General features: G+C 44.6%; 1 non-coding gene across 1 annotated transcript; it reads left to right on the forward strand.

Moving 5' to 3' along the window:
• Positions 1-4,555: 4,555 nt before the first annotated feature.
• Positions 4,556-4,629, forward strand: trnan-guu (transfer RNA asparagine (anticodon GUU)). The gene has a single exon. It is a non-coding gene; the product is annotated as a tRNA-Asn (tRNA).
• Positions 4,630-6,844: the final 2,215 nt, after the last annotated feature.

Raw genomic sequence — 6,844 nt, forward strand, 5'->3', positions numbered from 1 at the left:
CTCGAGGAGGAGTACAGCTCGGCTAACGGGGGAGGAGCCTTCAATTCAGCCCGGGCACGGGACCTGAAGGAGAGGCTCCGCAAACTGCACACCGAGAAAGCCAAGGCTTTCCTGGTCAAGGCACAAAGGGAGCATTATGAAAATAATTAAACCTGTTCCTCCTATTTCTTCAACCAGGTCCGGGGAGCCCAGAAAAAGAGGGTGATCCACAGCCTGAGACGGGGAGATGGAGAGGAAGTGCTGGACGAGAGCGACAAAGTAGAAGCGGCCACCGCTTTCTACACGGAGCTCTTTTCAGAAAAGCAGACGGAGGTGGAGGCAGGCGATGCTTTTCTGGAGGGGCTGAAGGCACGAGTACCGGAGGAGGTGAGGGAGGACTTGGAGGGTCCGATAACGGCCGAGGAGCTGAAGGCGGCGTGCTTGTCCATGGAGAATAGCAAGGTGCCGGGGCCGGACGGACTCCCCAAGGAATTCTACACCTGCTTCTGGGACACCCTGGCGGCAGATCTGGTGGAAGTGGTGCAGGAGATCTTCCGCCGGGGGAAACTCGGAGACACCATGAGGGAGGGCGTCATCTCCCTGCTCTTCAAGGGAGGAGACGCCGCCGACCTCAAAAACTGGAGGCCGATCACGATGCTCTGCGTGGACGTAAAGATCCTGTCCAAGCTCCTGACCGGCAGACTGAGAACCACCCTCCCCCACATCATCCACAGCGACCAGACGTGTGGAGGGGCGATCCGTCAGCTGGAACCTCCAGCTGACCAGAGACGCCATCGCCTGGGCCGAGGACCGGAACGTGCCCATGATGGTGGTCAGCCTGGACCAGGAGAAAGCCTTCGACAGAGTGAACCACAGCTATCTGTTCAGGGTGCTGGAACGCTTCGGTTTCGGAGAGAGTTTCAGCCGCTGGATTCAGATTCTGTACTCTGACGTGGGCAGCAGAGTGAACGTGAACGGAATCCTGGGGGATTTCATTCCCCAGGAATCCAGAGTACGACAGGGCTGCCCCCTTTCACCCCTTCTCTATGTTCTCTTCACAGAGCCCTTAGCAGAGGCGGTGAAACGGGACCCCATCATCGACGGCCTGGAGATACCGGGAGGCGCGGGGGAAACCCTGAAGATCTCCCAGTACGCCGACGACACAACGCTGTTCCTGAGGTCAGACAGGGGGTTGAGGAGGGCCCTGCAGGTCATGGAGCAATACTCCAGAGCCTCGGTGTCGAAGCTCTACCGCCGAAAGAGCAAACTGAAGTTCTTCGGGCCCTGGAAGCACAGGACGATGGCGCCGGAGGGTCTCGAGCTCTGCACGGAGCCCCTCAGAATACTGGGGGTTTCCTTCCAGAGCCGGGACAACGAGACCAACAACTGGACCGAGAGGATCGCCAGGGTGAACGCCAAGCTGGGTCTGTGGAAAACGCGGTCGCTGTCCTACACAGGGAAAGTGATGGTGTTGAAAGCAGACGTCCTGCCGGCTTTGGTTTACCTGGCGGTGGTGTACCCGCTGCCGGCTAGACTCAGACGAGCGCTGCAAGGGATGATCTTCGACTTCGTCTGGGGCGGCAGGTACGAGTACATCACGAGAAACCGGATGTGTCAGCCGGTCGAGGAAGGGGGTCGAGATGTCCCACATTTCCCCCTGAAACTCGACTGCATCTTTTACTGCAACCTCTGTCGGGCGCTGCGGGAGCCCATCGGCCACAAGTACCAGTACTTTGTCAGGCTGTGGCTCTCCATCCCGATGAGGCACTTGGTCCAGTGGTCAAACACTGGGCCCAAGGCAGAGAGGCGACCAAAGTTCTACACCCACGCTGTCAAGTGGAGCAGGAGGTACGAGGCCACGAAACAGCCAGAGCTCTGCACCAACCACAGAGCTCTGTACAAAGAGGTGAGGGGGCATCTGGTCGCTGACGAAAGGCTGCAAGTTCCCAGACAAGTCTGGGAAAGGACGCAGCCTAAAGAACTGGACAACGAACTGAAGGACCTCAACTGGATGGCCGTACACAAGAGACTGGCTACCAGAGAGGTCCTCTACAGACACTCGCTTACCAGGAACCCGCATTGCCCCCGGGACACGTGTTTCGTCGAGGAGACTCAGGAGCACGTGTTCTGGAGCTGCCCCTTCGCCAAGGCGGTGTGGGGCAGAATGGACATGTGTGAGATGTTTTCTTTTTGAGATGTGTTTTTTTCGGAATAAAGTATATTTTATAAGAAAAAAAATATGCAAGCTTACTGCCTCCTACGGGCTCTGTATTTGTTAGCGATACAAGACCGGCCGTGGAGAAATGAAGTGAGGAGGGTGTGTACATTAAAAGGCTCATAGCGTCCCTGGAGGGGCTCAAACCACCACCCTTTTTGTTAACAACTGAGCCACAAAGACGCATGTACAGCTTAATACTTCTCGGTCTCAGTGAAAGTGATACACTCCGTAAAATTTCCAGAGATTCATTTATTTTAAAAGGAAAATCACAAACAGCGGCCGAGATCTACTGGAGTTTTTTCATTCTATACTGCGATTTCTGAAGGGTACCCTGTGAAAATACGAGTTTTGACGAGAAGGGATGGACATATAAGGTCAAAAGGCTTGGGGAATTGAACTTTAAGGTGAAGACTGCGGGTTCAGTAGCAGCAGAACCTGATCAGTATCAGTTGACTCCGATATACTTTGAAAATGAACTTGGGGATTTAGAGTCAGACGTGCTACCGTTACACCATGGGGTACTTAATTTAAAAAAAATAGAAAAAACAATCAGTGTTCCTGGATCTGTAATTGAGAACAACACCTACACAAGAGCTGCGCAGGAAGAATAAAATGTGGTCTGGGAAGAAAAGGCTCTCTTCGGAAGAGCTGCGCTCTTCACAGATTTTTCTTTGTGAAGCTCATTTGTCTCCTTTGGGGAATTCAAAGGCACAGACAGCCGTGACTTCATGGCCCAATGGTAGCGTGTCTGACGCCAGATCAGGAGGCTGTGTGTTCAAATCATGTCGAGGTCAGCTGTTACTTTTTCAGGTTCTGCTGGTCCTGAACACGGAATTCACACCATGCAGTTGAGTTCTATCTGTACACCACATAGATAATCTAAACAAAATAGAGCAGTACAGGACACGCAGTGTGGAGCTCACAGAGGCTTACAGTCTCCAGCATTGGAGTGAAGGGGAAAAAAAGAACTTTGTTTTTTTTTTTTTAAGTGAAAAGGCACAGTTCACATCTGCTTAACATCACGTCCAACTTTAGAGACAGCTACATCAGATAATGGAATCCCGGAAGTTTCAGATAACTTTTTTTTAATACAGGTTCAAGCAAACCTGAAAGTTAATGAGTTTCCGGACACTTTTGTTTTATTAAAAAGTGTCTGAAGCCTGAAAATGTAATTTGAAAAAAAAAAAACGCTATTGGACATTAGCAGCTGCTTTTTGTAACGATTTGCTATTTCATGCTGGAAAACAAAGGAAACAGACCCAACGTTTGCTTTCAGGTGCGGTTCATTACATAATATACATTATTACTGAGGAGCTTGAAAAAAATTTACACGAGCCAGGTAGAAGTCAAACCTACAATCTTATGATCCGAAACCAGACGCGTTGTTTATTAAACCGCTGGCATTTCACATGACCTGAATTCCCCCATAGGATGCTCAGCGTCGCTACTAGTAATGCACCGCTCCGTCTAAAATTTCAAAGTGAGAAACATGTGTTTTCTGATTTTTTATGAGTTTTAAAATATAATCTCTTTAAATCAGACAAGGGGTTTATGTTTCGCACTGAAATTCCGATTGACTGAGAATTCAAAGAAAGACTGTTTTCTTTCACAACACCGTATAATTATCACATCCACCAGACTCTCCAACCTCTCCAGACCTTGATGGTTGAGCAATTGCTCCGATAAATTAGGTCACGTATCATGTTAAATCATTTCTTCTCAACACAACATTTCCTGGTGCACGTTTTCTCTATGAAAAAAAAGACATTTTTCCCTTGCATGATTTCTCGTTTTTTATCAAAGCGTACAGAAATAAAAAAGAAGAAGAAATAGTGTGGCAAAAGAACTCTGTCGCCCTTGGGAGATATCAAACGCATTGGACATGGAAATGCCAGATAAAAGCCAGTTCTCTTCGTTTCTCAGTGTCGGGGCTGCTATGTAAAAGAGGCAATTTGCTCTGAGCTCAGGTTAAACGCTTACTGAACGCAGATGTCTCAGAGCGGTGTGTCCAAGCGGCTGTAAAAGGTGATGGGTGTCCTGTCACCGTAGCCTAGTTGGTTAAAGCGCTTCTCTATTAAACAAAAGAACCGAGATTCAAATCCCAGCCGTGTCTTTCTTCCTATCTTGTAGTACAGAACGTACCATTTCGGGCAATCACAAAGGGCTTGATTTCGTTAAATGCATGTGTTCATTTCCTTTCTGGAAAACTTGTTTTTGATGAAATTCACACAGCTTGCAAAAAATGAAATTCAATTATTGGTTAACAGTGCAGAAGAAATATTACCATATATTACCAAAATAAACGGTAAGAGATTTTGTTTTAACCGAAAACCTCTGATTCGAGAAAAGAACACCCCAGTCTCTGTGGCGCAATCGGTTAGCGCGTTCGGCTGTTAACCGAAAGGTTGGTGGTTCGAGTCCACCCAGGGACGGGATTCTTTTGCGATGTAAACGTTGTCTTTAGTCGATTGGATTTTTCAGCGAAACCATAACCATTTTAATATTTGCAGGAAATGCGAGTGTGTAACACGTGTCAGGGTCACCGAGAAATGTCCAATAATGCCCAACATTGCAACTCCCCAGAAAACCATATTCACCCAAAACAAATTATCGTCGAATCTTCATTTATACTCCAGTTGAATCCTCTGCTGAAATATTTTAAAAATACTGTGCAGGTTTGTTTGAGACTTGACAAGCATTGTTAAGATAGCACTGTGCAGTTGGATTTTGATATTTTGACATATTTACCTTAATTTTAAACATAAATACTATACAGTCTATTGTAATTTTAAAATATGTTAGCTGAGGATGCAAAGGGGTGAAAGGGAAAGGTCAGAGGGTATAGTAAAAACAAGGTTAGGATTGGTGGAGGTGGCAGGGGTGTTGATGGTTTTTCTCTGTAGAGGATGATTGAGTTTTTTATCCTTCTCTGAAGTGAGAAATTGGAAGAGTTGGGAGTTGAGGGATCTGATGAGGTTAGTTATAAAAGGAAGTTGATGTGGAGCTGTTAGCTGTAAAACTTCCTAACATCTTTGATGTTGTCATCAAAGATAAACTGCAGTAAGCAAAGATAAAGAAAATTATCTTTGCTTACTGACCTGTCTTTCTCACACCTGAAGAAGGCTCCACAGCCAACATGTTATGTTTCCTTTCTTCTCTTTTCAGCATGGAATAATCCTTTACTTTTTCCTTTGCAGCCTACGCATGCTGACACAGCTACTCACCTGATATATAACATTCCTATAATCGCAACTATGAATGTCCACTGTGGGTATTTTTTTCATTATTATTTATTTTGGCATTGAAGCATATTTTATGTAATAGCGAAGTGTCATAATCACTGAAAAACATATTTTTTCATTTAGAAAGAATTAAAAAAATATAAATCACTATGAATTACATTTAACCTGTTCTGATCTAGGTTTTCTATATACTTTAACATGCCATGTTCAGAATGTCACAACGCAGAAATGCAACAGAGAAGTTTTGTAATTACAAATCTTCTCTTACCTTAGTGTCAGAATACTAAGATGTTTTGGTAACGAGGAAGGAGGGAAAAAGTAATTCAGCAGAAGGGGTGCTATTTTATTGACTATAAATCCTCACATGGATTTGTGATTTGTGATTTTGTGTCTCTTACCATAGTGTCAGAATACTAAGATGTTTTGGTAACGAGGAAGGAGGGAAAAAGTAAATCAGCAGAAAAGGTGCTATTTTGTTGACTATAAATCCTCACATGCCATGTTCAGAGGGTCATATTAAAAAAATGGTACAGTAAATTTTCTTATACTTCATGATTTTCATAATTTGTTACATTGTGTCTCACACCTTTGTGTCAGAATTCTGAGATGTTTTTTTCTAAACAGGGGCCATCGCAATACAACAGAAAGAGCAATTAGCTTTTCCCTATGAATTCTCTCATGTCATATTCAGAGGGTCATATTTTAAAAATGGTACAGCAACATTTCCTGAAGTTCAGGATTTTGAGAGTCTGTTACATTGTGTCTCACACCTCAGTGGCAGAATTGTGAGACGATTTTATAATCAGGAGGGAGGGTCATAGCAATAAGCAGAAAGTGTCATCACCCTTTGCTCATCCTCCGTTAACCATATATTCACATATGCCATGTTCTAAATGTCCCATTGTAAACTGCTATAATAACATTTCTTGCAAAATGCAAGATTTTGAGAATTCACGTTTTGCCTTTGTCTTATTTACTTGTTGTCTAACATGCCAGTTTGTGTTATTGTGAGTTTTGAAAATTGGTTTTCGATTTTCTGAAATGTGTTTCATACAAAAATGCAATTTGGATAATCATTACTTACATATTCCCCTTTACTGGGGATATGTGCAGTAATCAACTCGGATTAGTATTTTTAAAAATTACTATAGAGAGCCATCTACAGGCGAAAGGCGGCATAACATCACAGCAGCAGCATTTAAGGTGGAACAAAAAACGCGAATAAGAAGCTGGCGAATAAGCAGCCAACTTCAGCCTCGTTAATGCAATAGGATTGGGTGAGGTAGAAAAATATTTCTTCCTCTGAATCCTAACATTTTTGTAGGTGATCTAGGACTTCTCGCCTCAGATAAAGCTGCCAATACATCACTTATTTCGACTCTATCAATATCAGCAGTGTTATCAG

Source organism: Lepisosteus platostomus, chromosome 5, assembly GCF_059453375.1.
Source record: "Lepisosteus platostomus isolate fLepPlt1 chromosome 5, fLepPlt1.hap1, whole genome shotgun sequence".
Lineage (NCBI taxonomy): Eukaryota > Metazoa > Chordata > Actinopteri > Semionotiformes > Lepisosteidae > Lepisosteus > Lepisosteus platostomus.